The sequence below is a fragment of the Miniopterus natalensis genome, chromosome 2 (genome assembly GCF_054644295.1).
Source record: "Miniopterus natalensis isolate mMinNat1 chromosome 2, mMinNat1.hap1, whole genome shotgun sequence".
Taxonomy (NCBI): domain Eukaryota; kingdom Metazoa; phylum Chordata; class Mammalia; order Chiroptera; family Miniopteridae; genus Miniopterus; species Miniopterus natalensis.
Window position 1 is genome coordinate 144,712,231 of NC_142082.1, and position 14,473 is coordinate 144,726,703.

Genomic DNA, 14,473 nt, shown 5'->3' on the forward strand with positions numbered 1-14,473 from the left:
GATGAAGGGAACCGTGACTAATGCAGAAACTTAATCGACAAACAAGCAAACAAACAAACAAACCGAGTCACGCAAAGACCTCGTCCGCTTCAGAGGGCCCGGGAGGGCGCGCCCGGGGCGGGGCGGGGAGGGGGCGCACCTGGAGGATGCTGTCGCCTCCGGTTGCCGCCCGGCGATTGGCGGCTGCGCGGGAGGAGGGTCCCCGGGAAACACGCCGCCGGGGAGGCCGCCCCCTAGCACGCGATGGAAATTTCCACTCTTAGAAAAGCGGAGGGGAAAGGGAGGAGGGCCTCTCGGTCCACCCTTTCCCCGCACTTGCCCCGATCCCAGGCCGGAGCGGGCAGAGAAAGAGGCGGGTGAGTGCGAGTCCTGGGGTTTCTGAGACGTGTCAGTGTGCGAGCTGGCGGCGGGACCCCAGGCGGGGCGCGCTCGTGGAAACCCGCGCGCAGCCCGGCTCGCAGCCGCCTGGGGCTCAGGTTAGGCGTGCGGCTCTTCCTAACTTGCTGATGGTCCCGAATTATTATTATTATTTTCCAAAGGACCACACTCTGGGTGGGCCCCTGCAGGCTAATGACGGGACTGGGTAGAAATTAAGTAACCAGGGCGCAGGGAGGGAAAGGAGTCTGGCTGGGAGGGCGCGAGGGACTCCCCGGCAAGGAGGGGTGGCCCTGCCAGGGCAGCCTGCTCCCGGGGGCGGGAAGGGGGTGGCCGGGCGAGGGGAGCCCGGGCCCCGGGATTCCCTCGGCGCCGGGGTTTTGAGTTGGGGGCCGTGGCCGCGCGCCCGCGTCGCGGAGGGAACCGACCCGCTGCGGACCTGGCTCCGCATCAGCTCAGGGCGGAGCTGGCCAGGTGTTACCCGAGTCGCCGGACCGGTGCCCGCGTCCTCAGGATGGGGGCACTGGGTGCAGGACTTAAAATAGCCCCGTGGTCCCGGGCAGCTGGGCCCCCCCGGAGGCCAGCGGGGTTCCCCGGGCGGGGGAGGGTGTTCGGGCACCTGGAGCCCCGGGGAGCCTCCTTCTAGGGAGGAGGGAGGCCAGGGCAGTGCCGGGTCGGGTCCTTGGCTCCGAGGGAGGCGGCGCCTGCGGTCGGCTTGGCGGCGGGGCGGGGTAGCCGTCGTGCGGGGCAGAAACGCGGGCGCGGAGGGGATGCGGTTTGTGGAACCGAGAGGGGAGGTGGGGGCGGGAGAAGGCGAGAGTGTAAGAGAGCAAATCCCAAGAGGATGGGAGCGGGAGGAAAACGGGGAAAAGAGAAGGAAGGAAGCGAGGAGAGGAGGCGCGGACTTGGGGAGCCTCCGGGGAGAGCGAGTTGGGAGCATCTCCGACTCGGGAGACTAGAGAGAGGAGGGCACGGCGCGGGGGGGCTTTGCGCCGGTCCCGGTACAGGTGGGCGCTGTGCCCCGCGTGGGCCCGCGCTGCGGATGGAGGCGTGGGGGGGGCACGAGGCCCCTTGTTCCTCATCGGGGTTCAGCGGGGAGAGTGTCCCTAATGCGCGCACCTGGACCGCCCCGAGCCCACGGGAGCCGCTGGCTGGGTAAGGGGGAGGCGGGCTGACCTGGGGGACCGCCGGAGGCTGTCGCGGGCGCGCGCTGTCTGTCCCTCGGGGCACGGGGGGCATCCCTACCTGTCCCGGGGACATCGTACGTCCCGAGGACAGAGGCGAGGTGCCAGCTGCGGCCCCGGGCTGTGAGCTGACGGACCAGCACCCCAAGGCGCTGGGACCCGCACTCAGTGACGCCGGGAGAGGTGCTGCTGCTCATCCCCACCACGGGGGGGGGGGAGCCCCGGGGGGAGCCCCGGGCCCCAATAGGCATCTTCAGTTGCTCCCGCGCGGCCCAGACACTCCTCATGGCTAAAATCTCTCAAGTTGTAAAGAGAGCATCCGACACCTAGACGGCAGTTTTCAGGGCCCCGTAGATAGGATTGTAAGCTCTGGTAGACCTTAACTTTTTTTTGGAGGGGGCTGGGGTTGGAGTGGGGAAATTAGGACATGCCCCCCCCCCCCCCCACGGCAAACAAGTCTCTAAAAAGTCAATGCGATTGATGGACTCTCTCATATGGAGTGTGTGTGTGTGAGATAGAGCCTTTCAAATTCTAACAAATGACGCTATGTTAGAATTCTACCAAGAACACAGAAAAATCTATGTTCTTGGTAGAAGTTTATAAGGACAGAGACACTGAAGAAAACATCCAAATTACCGAATACGATGTGAGTTCAGAGACAGGGAGCTTTCATTAAGCTGATTCTATCATAAACATCAAAAAGCATCAGGGGATAAAGAAGTTTCCAGGCCGCAGGGATAGGAAGGGAGCTCCTCTGCCAGAGTCAGCCTGCCCAGTATCCAGGGAGGCTGGGCTCCACGACTGGTGACAGAGTGGCTCATGTATACATAATATTCCTTGTATGTTACTAAATGCTTTTTTTAAAAAATGTTTTTATTGATTTCAGAGAAAGGAAGGGAGAGGGAGACAGAAGCATCAATGATGAGAGTCATTGACCTGCTGCCTCCTGCACACCCCCGACTGGGGATCGAGCCCGCAACCTGGGCTTGTGCCCTGACTGGGAGTCGAACCCTGACCTCCTGGTTCACAGGTCAGTGCTCAACCACTGAGCCACGCCAGCTGGGCACTAAGTACTTCTTTTATGCTAACATTACTCTCAAAACAACCTTATAGACTCCATTATTAGACCTATTTTAAAGAACAGGAAATGGAGATACACAGTGTGGGGAACATAGCACATCGTTGGCAGTTCTGTTTGGAATTAGTTATTCTTAAATGGGAATGAACAATTCTCTTTCACTTCGTGCTTTATCATGGGCAGAACTGGACAGGTGACTTCTTAGGGACCCAAAGCTGACTTCTTGGTCTATTACAGACTAATCCTAGCCTAGGAAAGCCAATGACATAATCATGCAGCTAAAGACTAAATCTCTGCAGCCCCAGGTCTGGATTTTTTAAACAGGTGATATTTGAGAAATGCATAGTACAACTGTGGTTACCTGTCAGTTTCGCAAATGCTGAAAGCAAGCATAATAAACATAGCAGCTTGTGGACTCTGCGTTACATGTTTTTCTTCTCTTACATCATTGCCTTTGTTCCTTTTCATCAGTGTTGTTCCGGCATCTATTCCTTTTTTCCCCCAGCCTTCCTACTGACTTACTGATATTTTCTACTTATTTTTAAAAACCCAAACCCCTATATATATATTTTTTTACTTTTTACACACCAATGCAATGATTTCTAAAAATAAAGATTTAATGGGGTTTAGTGACTATTTACATATTTTCAATATACGTCAAAATAATAGTTTTTTTTAAAAATGTGCTTCCATGTGTCACCTGAAATCACCTCGCATGCCATGGCGTCCTGTAGGACGGGTAAGAGGTGGGCACAGGGGAGAGACGGAAGAAAGGAAAGGAGGGTTCTCCAAGTCAGACTTTGCGCTAAGCCCTTTACATGTGTGAACCACATCTGCTCTTCACACAATACTCCATGCTGAAGGTGTTGGTTATCTCCATTTTAAGGTGGAGGAAAGTGAAGCTCAGAGAAATTAAGGAAAGAGCCAAGGGCCACACAGCTAGTAAGTGACAGTGCTAGCTGTCAAAGTTCCTGATTCCAATAAAAAGACTATCGGGAGAACAACAACAACAAAAAAAACGTAAGGAAAGAAGAGGCTAAATGCTGCACAGCAGAGTAGGATGTGAGCGGTGGGAGAATGGAAAAACCAAATCACTTTCCTGTGACGGCTAATGCTCCTCTGATTTCCTTCCACTATTTTTGATGACCCAGTTCCATGTGTTCATTCCACAAATGCTCACTGGGTATCATTATCTCCCAGAAGTTGTATTAGGGAGTTTCTTTTATCTTTTTCTCCCTAACACCTACCACAGTCCTGGGCAAATACTAGGTGCTCAAGAAATGCTTGTCAAAGAGATGAATCAGTCTAGTGGGGAGAGAATCAATAGACAGGTGCCCCAGCGGCCCCCCAAGGGCCAGGGAAGAATCGGACTCGGGCTCTCTGCCGCCGAGCCCGCCTGAGAGAAGGGCCCTGAGAACAGGTCAAGACTGGGGGCGCCTCAGCTGGGTGTTGAAGCAGAAATAAATGTTAGCGGGGCAAAGGAAGTGGGAGACGATTCTCCACAGAAAGGCCAGTCTGAAACGAGAAAGGAGAAGGGGGGCCCCCTCTGCATCTCCAGGGGTTCAGTACTGGACCTGGAGGCTGCCAGGGAGGGCCTGGGAGGGAGGCGTGGTCTCCTGCGCACTCTCTCTGCAAGCGTCCCTTTTCTCTGTCCCTCCCTGGGACTTCTGAAGTGAACTGTCCTACGGGGAACAAAATGGCCAAGTACATCATTAACTTAACAAAACATTAAGCATGTCCCCGCTTAACGTTTTCCACAGGTGCTGCAATTTTAAACCAAAGGACATATAACAAAACCAGTTTTACCACAGGCTAATTGTATAAACAAAAGTTAAGCTCTTCCAAAATGACGTTGAACAAAAGGACATTATTTGAGTACCTGCTGTACAGGAATTAGCAATACATTTTATTATTTTATCATTTTATTATGGCCCTATAATAGAGAACTGTAGTTATTTAGACTCCTTATAATGTTTGTGCTTTAAAACCTATACTCAAATGGAAAGACTAGACTTTGCTGTCCCCTGTATGGAAAAACCATACTATTTTTCTGGTTCTCGAGGGGATGCTCTATGTTAGCACAGATACAATCCACACAATTATGAAGAAAACTTCCAAACAAACGCTCTTCTGTGTTTTCCTTGGGGGGGGGGGGTGCTGGAGGGGGGATGGAAGGATTTCTCTCCTTATTTTAGTTTTTAGTGGCTTTATTTTTTATTTCAGTGTGTTATAGAGGAGTCAGGAAGTAAAAATGTATTTAAAAAATAATAAAGTGAGATGGGGAATGGAATAAAAGTAAGGAATAACAGACAGATGTTTATGCCAGTTAAGATTCTGGCTTTTGATAATAGACTTTGAAAAAACTTAACTCCCAATATCTCTTTTTTCTTTAGGAATCTTTTATACCAATTTTTCATTCTAGGTTCGGAGGTCTGCGTGCCTTGTCACCCTTTTCACACTTGCAAAATACTGTTAGTCATATTGTTATTAGGAAGGGAATTCAAAGGGTAAATGAAATCTACCGATAACCCCAAGCCTAACTTCAGTTAATAGGTTAAACCCTCCACTCTATTATATCCTTGCAATTACAGCCAAGTTTCTTAATCTGTCTGAGCATCATTCTCTTCATCTATAAAGTCAGGATCCTAATGGCATCCACCTCAAGAGACTGTTATAAGGATTAAATGAGTTGACATGTGTAAAACGCTTGGACTAATGTCTGATACATAGTAAGCACTCAGTATGTGATAGCTGTTACTCTTCGCGTTATTACTTCTGCCACCCACAGCATTATTTGAAATGTTAACATATGTCCATGCTAAATGTTCTTTGATGTGTTTTCCTCTAACCGTCGTAACTAAAATGAAGGAAACAGAAGAGAGGAAATGAGAAAAGGGCTGTATGATACATATGCAGAGCAGTCCAGCCCAGAATAACATCATTTCCTATATAATAAGATTGAAATGTTCCCTTATTTCCTGTTGGCTACTTGCCCCCTATTTTTCCTGATAAATCTAATGTGCATCCATCATTAAAATGAACATCATTTCCAGTTTCCTGTTTTCTCTTATTTTTGTCTCTTTTGGTCACAGCTGTCGCCCTGGTGCTTCACATGGTGCCTGGCATAAACACACACTCGTGCATGTTCGTTGAATGAAGGAAGGAAGGAAAACTTGCTTCATTTATTTTCCTAACAGTATTTATTCTCCAGCCAAACACTTTTTCATTGCAGTGTTTAAGGCCTTTGCAAAGTGAATTTGTGCATTGTTGATAGTCAATATAAATGTTTTTAAATTAAATTATTTATTCAGTGTGCCTTGTCGCACAAGATTACGCATATAGTCTTGGGTGTCAGGGTGTGTGACTGTGAATCTAGTGTCATCATAGAGCTGGGCTTCCTGGATTCTGATCTCGGCTCTATCACTTGGACTTCCTGTGATCAAATTTCGGCTCTCCCACATTCTCTCTGAGTGACCTTAAGCACATCACTTAACCTGACTGCTGCATTCTCTTCGTCTGTAAAATGAGGAAAATAGTTCCTATCTCAGGAAGGATTTTATGAGGGTGAAATGAGTTAACCTGTAAAGATTCATATTTGGCATTTTGTGAACACTAGAGGTGTTCTGTTACACAGTTTTTTTAAACCCTGGTTTTCCAATTACATATCATAATAGTGCCTACCTTACAGAATTGGTTCAATGATACTGCAAGGCACATAATAAATACTCAAATCATGTTACTTTTATTATTGCTATTACGGCAAATATTTATTTCTATTTTCTGCTATGAGGCGTTGGGGCTCTGACTTTTCCATTTTCAGGTCCATTTAAGTCTTATTGATTCTATCTTACCTTTCACACTTATACCCTGTGTTTGTCCTGTCATTTTGCCTTGCGTCATTGGCACCTTTTATGTTGCATACTCTTCAGGACAAGGACTTTGCTCTTTGTTTTGGCATAATTTTATAACATCAGGTACACTCACGGTACTATAAAAATGTTAAAGAAAAAGAAAAAAAGATGTAACTGACCAAGAGGCCACTTGGGCTGACAGCTGGTCAGGCTGCTGTTCTGTTTGCAGTGTTGGTCCTCCCGCCCAGCAGCATCTCCGCCTCGGCTGGTGGCTAGTGGCGCCTGGCTCTCGGGTGACCCGCGCGTCCTGTGCGGCCACCGGGGGTGTGCCCTGGTGCCCGGAGCATGAGCTGGGTCGCAGCTCGCAGGGAGGACTGCGGGAGGCCAAAGCTGTTGGGGGCACAGCTGCTCTCAGGTTTGTCTGCTTTTGCTTGACTTTGCTAGAGACCAGGCGATGAATGAGGTGGGCCTGAGCCGAGGGGAGGGTCGAAGAGGAGGGCAGAGGGAGGGCCGAGGGAGGGCAGAGGGAGACCGTGGGCCCTTTCTGTGGTAAGAAACGTTTCCCGGTGCCACCCAGGCTCTGGTCTTATTTCCTGGAGCTTTGCCATATAGGAGGAACGTGGATGTGCACGGTGTAAACTGTGACCAAGCTGACCTTGACTGGCCCGGGGAGCTAGCGCTCAGGGCTCGTGTTTCAAGCCCGGGCGCCGTGAATGCCTGAAAAGCAATCGCAGGGTTCAGAGCACTGCGTCAGCGGCGGCTCCAGTCCCGAGGACACACTGCAGCGCTGTTTCGCTCCTTTCTGTCTTGGGAAGCGATCCTTTGGCAACAGCACAGTCGACAGTCTATCCGGCCCGGTTTGGGCCTGTGCTGCTTGCTGTAGTCACACCTGCGTGCAGAGGAGTCCGTACTGTTGGTTGGCATCTATCTTTAACCTTTTTATTTTGAAGTAATTATAATTTTGAAGTAATTACAGATTCATGGGAAGTTACAAAGGCAACTCAGAGAGGCTCCAGATGCCTTTCGCCCAGTTTCTTCTAGTGATTGCTTGGCCATAGTTTTCTTACGATAACACCAGGAAATTGACTTTGGCACAATATATACGTATAGTTTCTATGTCATTCTGTCACATACAGAGATTTAGTCACAACCGCCTCCTTCTCCCTGTCCCTGGCAACCAGATATCTTCCATCTCTGTATTTTATATCATTTTGAGAATGTTACATATATGGTATCATACAGTATGTGATCTTTTTGATATTTTTTTTCCCATTAAGTATAACGCTATTGAGATCCCTTCAAGTTTTAGCAATAGTTGGGTCCTTTTTATTGCCAAGTAGTATTCTAGTTGCCTGACTATATTGAACTGTATATTTTTTTTCAATTGATATACTTACTTAGAACTTTGGTTGAACTAAAGAAGTGCTGAGGCCACTTGGTGAGGTAAAAAGTGTGAACAAACTTTGAGTAAGCTTTGCTCTTCAAAATGATAATTAGTGTGTGCTAGGGCAAAAGGATGTATAAACTATATCTTCATTTAAAACAGAGGCCACTGGAGGATTGGAAAGAAGAAACAGAATAGGGCAGAGATAACTATGTATTTAGACAATAAGGTATAACATCTAGCACCTTTAAAATATGATAACCTATTCTGTGATTTTACCTTTAGTTAAGACAACTCAGATTTCTTGAAACTAATAAAAGCAATGCCTCTGCTACAGGAAATTCCCCACCAGTCTATGTTCAGTCACACAGATGTAAGTCAGGAACAGAGGCATAGCTAGAAATGACAGCAGGTGGCTGTTCAGTTTCATACAGGTCACAGAGAGTCAAAGCAGCATCTTGAGTTCCAGGGCAACTATCGAGGGCCCAGAGACTGTCAGTGTCAAACTGCTCTGTCCTTTCAACCCAGCTGCTGGTGGGAGAAGCCTCTCCCAGAGGTGGCATAAGTGGGGTTTTAAAATGAGAATGTTCTTCTTCACCTGAATTCTCACACGCTTGTGGGCCCTGGACACTGGTGGCTGTAAGTGGCTCAGAGAAGTGCATCCCTTCCGCACAGTACCTGGGGCAGTTAGGTGCAAGCCCTCCCTCGGCCAGCACCCCCCGAGCTCTACCCCCGACCTCGCCCCCCAAGAGGAGGAGATAACAAAACATCCCTGTGATCAGCAAGTGGAAACACCCCTTTGAGTTTTTAGAATTTCAGATTTTGGGCTCTCAGAGACATATTGTCAATTCACGAAATAGCACAGGCTATCGGTCTGGAGCCCCGAACAGACCCAAGTCTAACTGAAGGCACCACCCTAAGTCTTCATGTTAGTGCTTTCTGTTATCTGAAAATATTCCTTGTTCCAAACCTTACCAGAGGGTGGAGGGGAGGGGGGATAAGGGCCCAAAGCCTGAACACGCAAAGAACTGACAGAGCCCAATAATTCCTAACCCCTTTTCCAGGTGGATTTGCTTCTCTGCATCTTTTGAAATGAGATAAAATCGCATGTGCTGTCTTTATGATTTATTCTGTGTAAACATTAGACACCTCACGTCACTTTGCAGGCTGTTATGGGTCTTCCGTCTTGTGTGTGGGCTGGGAGGTCCCACAGCAGGTGGTGGGGCAGATGACTCAGCCCAGTAATCTTGAGGGACCGGACAGTTCGCTGTAAATCTGGAGACTGAACAAAAGGCCCAGTAAATTTTGTGGACCTCTCTGATGTTATGCTGTTTACTTATTTGACTAATGGTGACAGTCAATAGGGGGGTGTGACAGGAAATGTAAACACATAGGCTATGGCTCCCAGCCTCGAAGGCATTGTTTTTTTAAGGGGTGATGGGCAGGTTTGTTTGCTTTTTGAACTTTTTCTTTAAAGAGAAGAAATAGAGTTTTTCTGAAAGAAAACTAAAGTAGAAATGCCCCGTGTACTGTATCAATGTACACAAAAATCCAGTACTAGCTTTACTTTCAAACAATTGTGTCATTTTATAGCAGCGTCCACACTTGGAAGAATGAAACCAAGTGCAATGCTTTCCATTATTTTTTATACCAGAATTTTATAAAGTTTAAACTCCCACACCTGCCGTCAAGGTCAACCTCAGCCACTCTCCACAAACACACCACTTGAGCTAAAGCAGACTCTAGCTGTTTTGTCACCAAACTTCTGATCCCACTTCTTCCTGGAGCCCTCTCCCCTCTCTGACGTCACACCATTTTTCCTCCCTAAAGCCCGGTATGGTGGCCCCAGGCTCTCAGGCTGAGCTCTCCAGTTCACTGCCACGTGTCTGGAAGATGATGATCCTGTCGGGAAAACGTCCGACACAGAACAGGGTTCCCAATGGCAATGGACTGTCACCGGGGCCGGGCTCTGCAGTCAGACATGGGCTGTGAGTCCTGGCTCAGCCATCCGCTCACCGGCTTTGGTCTTCGGGTCAGTTGCTCAGTTTTCTTGAGCGTTAGTTGCCTCACTTGTAAAATGGGGAAAATAATAATAATACCTCCCTGACAGCTGAGGGAATTACCGATTTCATACATGTGAAGTGCCTGGCACAGTGCTGGGCTATCATGAATATGATTATTACCAATGAGGTCTTTAAAAAATAAGATTTTGGGTTTTACAAAATGAACAGAATTATGGTCTGAGTGGAGGACACAGCCCATAAAACTTGATTGTTTAGGCTTCTCTGTGTCTCTCAACCCTAATTGCTGTCATAAGAAAGGGCAGGGTGCCTCTGTGCCTATCTACCCGGATGAGAGGGTCTCCAGTTGCCCACCCACTGAGACTGGACACAAACAGACCAAAACAGAATGATTGTTTCCTCCTTAGACAGAATAGAAATACATGTGGCTTGGCGGAGATTTTATTTTAGTAAGAGGTAATCAAATGATGAATGAATTTCTATAAAGAAGGGAGCAAATGCTCGGTATTGGCTTCAAAGAGTAATTAAAATAGCCTCATGATGAGTCATCTGTCCTTGGCGTATTTACAAACACAACCTGTAGGCTTAGAAAAGTGAAAATTTCAGCCAATTAGCTGTTTGTTTGATCTACAAATACTAAATCATTAGGTTTTCTGATATTTCCCTACAAATTGGTTGATGTTTCACTGCAGCATGGCTTCAATCAAATCAAGGGCATAACCATTAGCACATTTTTTGGTTACACTGATGTCTAAACAAACTCCTTTTGTGTTTTGAATTACAGATCTAAAAGTGATCGTCTAGACCACAGCATGCAATTACAAATAGAATGGCAATAATTTAAATAAATAGCAAGGTAGACTGGGTTTAGGATGAGGCATGCAGTCCCGTGCAGATGCTCTCCTGGGGCCACCCCTTAAAACAATTACTCTTTATTAAGTGATTGGAGCTTTATGTATGCACGTGTTTAACATTTTTTGAAGACGGCCTCAAAAATTAGGTGAGGTGCACACATGCACAAGGATATGTATACGTTTCATATGCACAGAGGAGGGAAATTCTGCTCAATAGTCTCACCTGTCTAGCTAAGGATATAGGAAAACTCTTTGTTACATCATTAGGAAATGCAGTATTCTGGCAGAAAACTGACTGCTATGGATCATCAGTTTTCAGATAATTAGAGTACAGCAAGAACCTTTTTTAAAATTAACATTTTATTGACCATAATTTAATTTTACGATGTTTCAGAGTACCTTAGGCCCACCAGTGTTGACTTCAACTATAATGGCAAAACTCAAAAGTGCTAGTTAACAGAAATTTCTGGTTGGCTGAAGGAATTTATAGGATCTTCCTTCTGCTTTCAAACTTTTGGGAGGAATATCAAGAAATAAATATATGGTAGTTCTAAACTAGGAAGCTTAAACTTTTTTAATTTGAAAAATTTCTAACATATTCCAAAGTACATAATAGTATGATGAAACTCCATCTTCACCCAGCTTCCACAATTATCAATACTTGTCTGTAGTATTTCATCTATACCCACATCTCTCTTCCCTGCTACCCCTACCACAATCATTACTAGATTATTTCAAAGCAAATCCAAGTCACCATATAACCTGATCTATACATGATTTGTATATATCTCAAAAAGGCAAATAAGTCTTTAAGAAAAACTAAAATATTATAACACCTTAAATAAACCAACATTTTCTTAATGTTATCAGATTTCTAGGCAGTGCTCAAATATTTCTGATTGTCTCTTTTTTGTTTTACCCTTGGTTTGTTTGAATCAGAGTCCAAACAGGGTTCACACACTCATTGGTTGATATGTCTCTTAAGTCTGTCTTAATCTACAGGTTCAACCACCCCTCATCTCTCTCTTTTTTTTTTTTTTTCTCTTATGATTTATTTGATGATAAAACCAAGTCATGTGTCCTATAGAATTTCCCATATTTTGAATTTTGTCAATTTACACTCTTTTAAAATGTCATTCTCAAACTTCAGTATTCTGTTTTTTCAATCTCATAAAACTGCTTCTCTTTTAAAGAAAAATTGCACCTTGTTGTCATTCCTTTGCCTGTTTCCTTGAGGATCTTCCAGACTACATTTTCCCCAGTTTTGTCCAAATATCCCTCCTCCTAAGTAAATCTCCCATGATTTACCTAACCCTTCTTCCTGATAGAACCTAACTGACCTGGAGTGCCCTTCAATCAGGTTTCAAAACGTGTACTGGTCTCCTTACCTGGCACTTACTCAACTTTCTCTAAGATTGCGAGACATCACCAGTAAACAGCAGGGGTTGTTTTGATTTTAACAATTGTGCCTCATGACTACTTTTTAAAAAGTACTTTTCTGTTCCTGGTATACAGATACATTTATTAGGAAATTATATATTTGGAATTTGCTTTAAAATAATGGGTGAGAGGAGTGCTAGTTTAGATGTATTAAGATTGGCCATGGTTAATAATTTTGAAACTAGATAATGTGTATGTGAGGTTTCACTATATTATTTCATCTACATTTGTATAAATTTGAAATTTTCCATAATAAGAAAAAAAAAAGAAATTTACTATTCTACCTAAGCTATGTAATGAAACATTTCATTGTAGGGGTCTGTATTGTAACATTTTTGCCAAGGATCATCAAAAAATCATGTCTAAGGTGGTGAACATTATAAACTGTACACCTAAAACCTATATGATTTTATTAACCAGTGTCACCCCGATAAATTCAATAAAAAAGAAAAAATGTCTAAGGAACAAAAAGCACTTGCTTTTCTCTTTCTGCAAGTCTGGTTTGCCTAAAAACAAGTCAGTTTTAAAGTAAAAACATTCAGTATATAAATAATATTTTATATTAAATATTATTTTCATTATTTTATATCATTCTCATTATTTTTATTAAATATTTTATATTTGGGGAAATGGTTTAGAATGATTGAAAATATGCATCATGCAGAGGTGCTACATAGGTTTTGAGATCTATCCAAGCTGCCTTTAAGGCTCCACTGTGGCAAAACTCATTGATGTGCCCCAATAGTCTACCAAAAGCTGGCAGAAGACTCCTAGAAGAGGAATGACCCAAAGCACTTGATTATCTCTTAAGAAAAGATGCTAGGATGGCTAATGAAGGTCAACCTACAAGCGTTCCCTCCTACTATGCCTGAAGAGCATGCAGGTCCTATTTTCCAAGGTAAAAATCAATAGCAAATCTTTCCAAAAGCCTACCAGCTTTTAACTTTAGTCTGAGTTCTCTTTATTCTGTACAACTATTGAAAAGATAGGAGAATTTAATGACTTATGCTTACACTAGCCATATATACTAGAAAACACTTTTTAAGGGCCTTTAGCTTTATTAATAATTTTCTATTACTTCATTAGCATTATAGTTAAGTAATTGATTCAATAGTAATTGATTTTTAACTGCAGTTAGCTGTGCAACAACAAAATTTAAGACTTTAGAAACATTTTAGTAAACAAAAGGTGAAAAGTTGAAATTTAATTACATTTCTTACTAACAAGTTAAAATATGTAGCAATATCATTGATGATATTTTTACTTCTATGAAAGTGAAAGTATTTTACGGATTCACAGGAGCGTGGCCCCAACCGTCTGACCAAATCCTCCCCATAAGCTGTTAAGTTACTTAGCCTGGAATTCTCTTGTCATGGACTTTGCTGGAATTGATCCTCTGAGCCAGAGGGAGGTTATTCTGAGCTGTTATTTCCTGCACACTTTTTAAAATTTTTGATCAGAATTGAAATAAAAAGCCTTTGCAGTTTTTTATTAAAACTAATATTATATATGTGTATATTTCTGAGTTTCTAAATTTGTAAATATTTTAAATTTTGCAGAAAATTTAGAAAAACAATTTAAAAACCCATGAGTACTTTCTTTACTCCTTTATTCTCCACCAAAACTAAGTGAGAAAAATAAATGAAAGCAGCAACTTTTTGAATAAAGTAAGGAAACAGTCAAGTGTGGTGGACTTCAAATTCCATGGGATTTAAGCCACCAAATATACCAAATATTGTGACTGAAAGAGGACCTAGTCAGTCACCTGCCCACCTGACAAGAGAGCACAAATCATTTTCTCACAATAAAAAGAGAAGAGATGTTTCATCTTTGTTCTTTAGAAATAGGTGTCTCAAGAGTGATTTTGTTTCAGGTTCCTCAAGGTTCACTTTTTACAAACATTATTCAGAAAATTTTAAGCAAAATAAAAATAAGGCATTATATTTACATATCATTTTTATAAAATGACCATCATTAACCCAAATTCTTACTTCGCTATGGTTTTATAGTCTTCGTCAGAGTCACTGTTATGCATCCAAATGCACTAAACCTTTGATTCCTTTTGTAAATAATAGTAAGTACTTAGAAATATTGTAAGTAATTAGAAATATTCTTATGGTTTCCTATGAAAATGTTACCGTACACATTTCCATGTTACAGAATATCTAATCTGTACTTGTATGTTTCTTTTTTAAAAAGTTCTCCTTATCTTAGAAACACATATATGTTCATGTTACAGTGGTTGCTATGGCAAGTGTGTGTATTTTATTGAAACTAGACCAGAGT

The 14,473-nt window shown here is 43.9% G+C and overlaps 1 protein-coding gene across 6 annotated transcripts in view; it reads left to right on the forward strand.

Moving 5' to 3' along the window:
• Window positions 1–262: 262 nt before the first annotated feature.
• Window positions 263–14,473, forward strand: part of SLC38A4 (solute carrier family 38 member 4) — a 66,597-nt gene continuing 52,386 nt past the window's right edge. For 2 of the 6 annotated variants that reach the window (XM_016201179.2, XM_087814704.1), the window contains exon 1: window positions 2,483–2,589. The gene's annotated coding sequence lies outside the window, so the exon portion shown is untranslated. Of the gene's footprint in view, window positions 357–2,482; window positions 2,590–14,473 lie in introns of those variants that run through there. The other 4 variants (XM_016201178.2, XM_016201180.2, XM_016201182.2 and 1 more) reach the window with 4 other exon arrangements.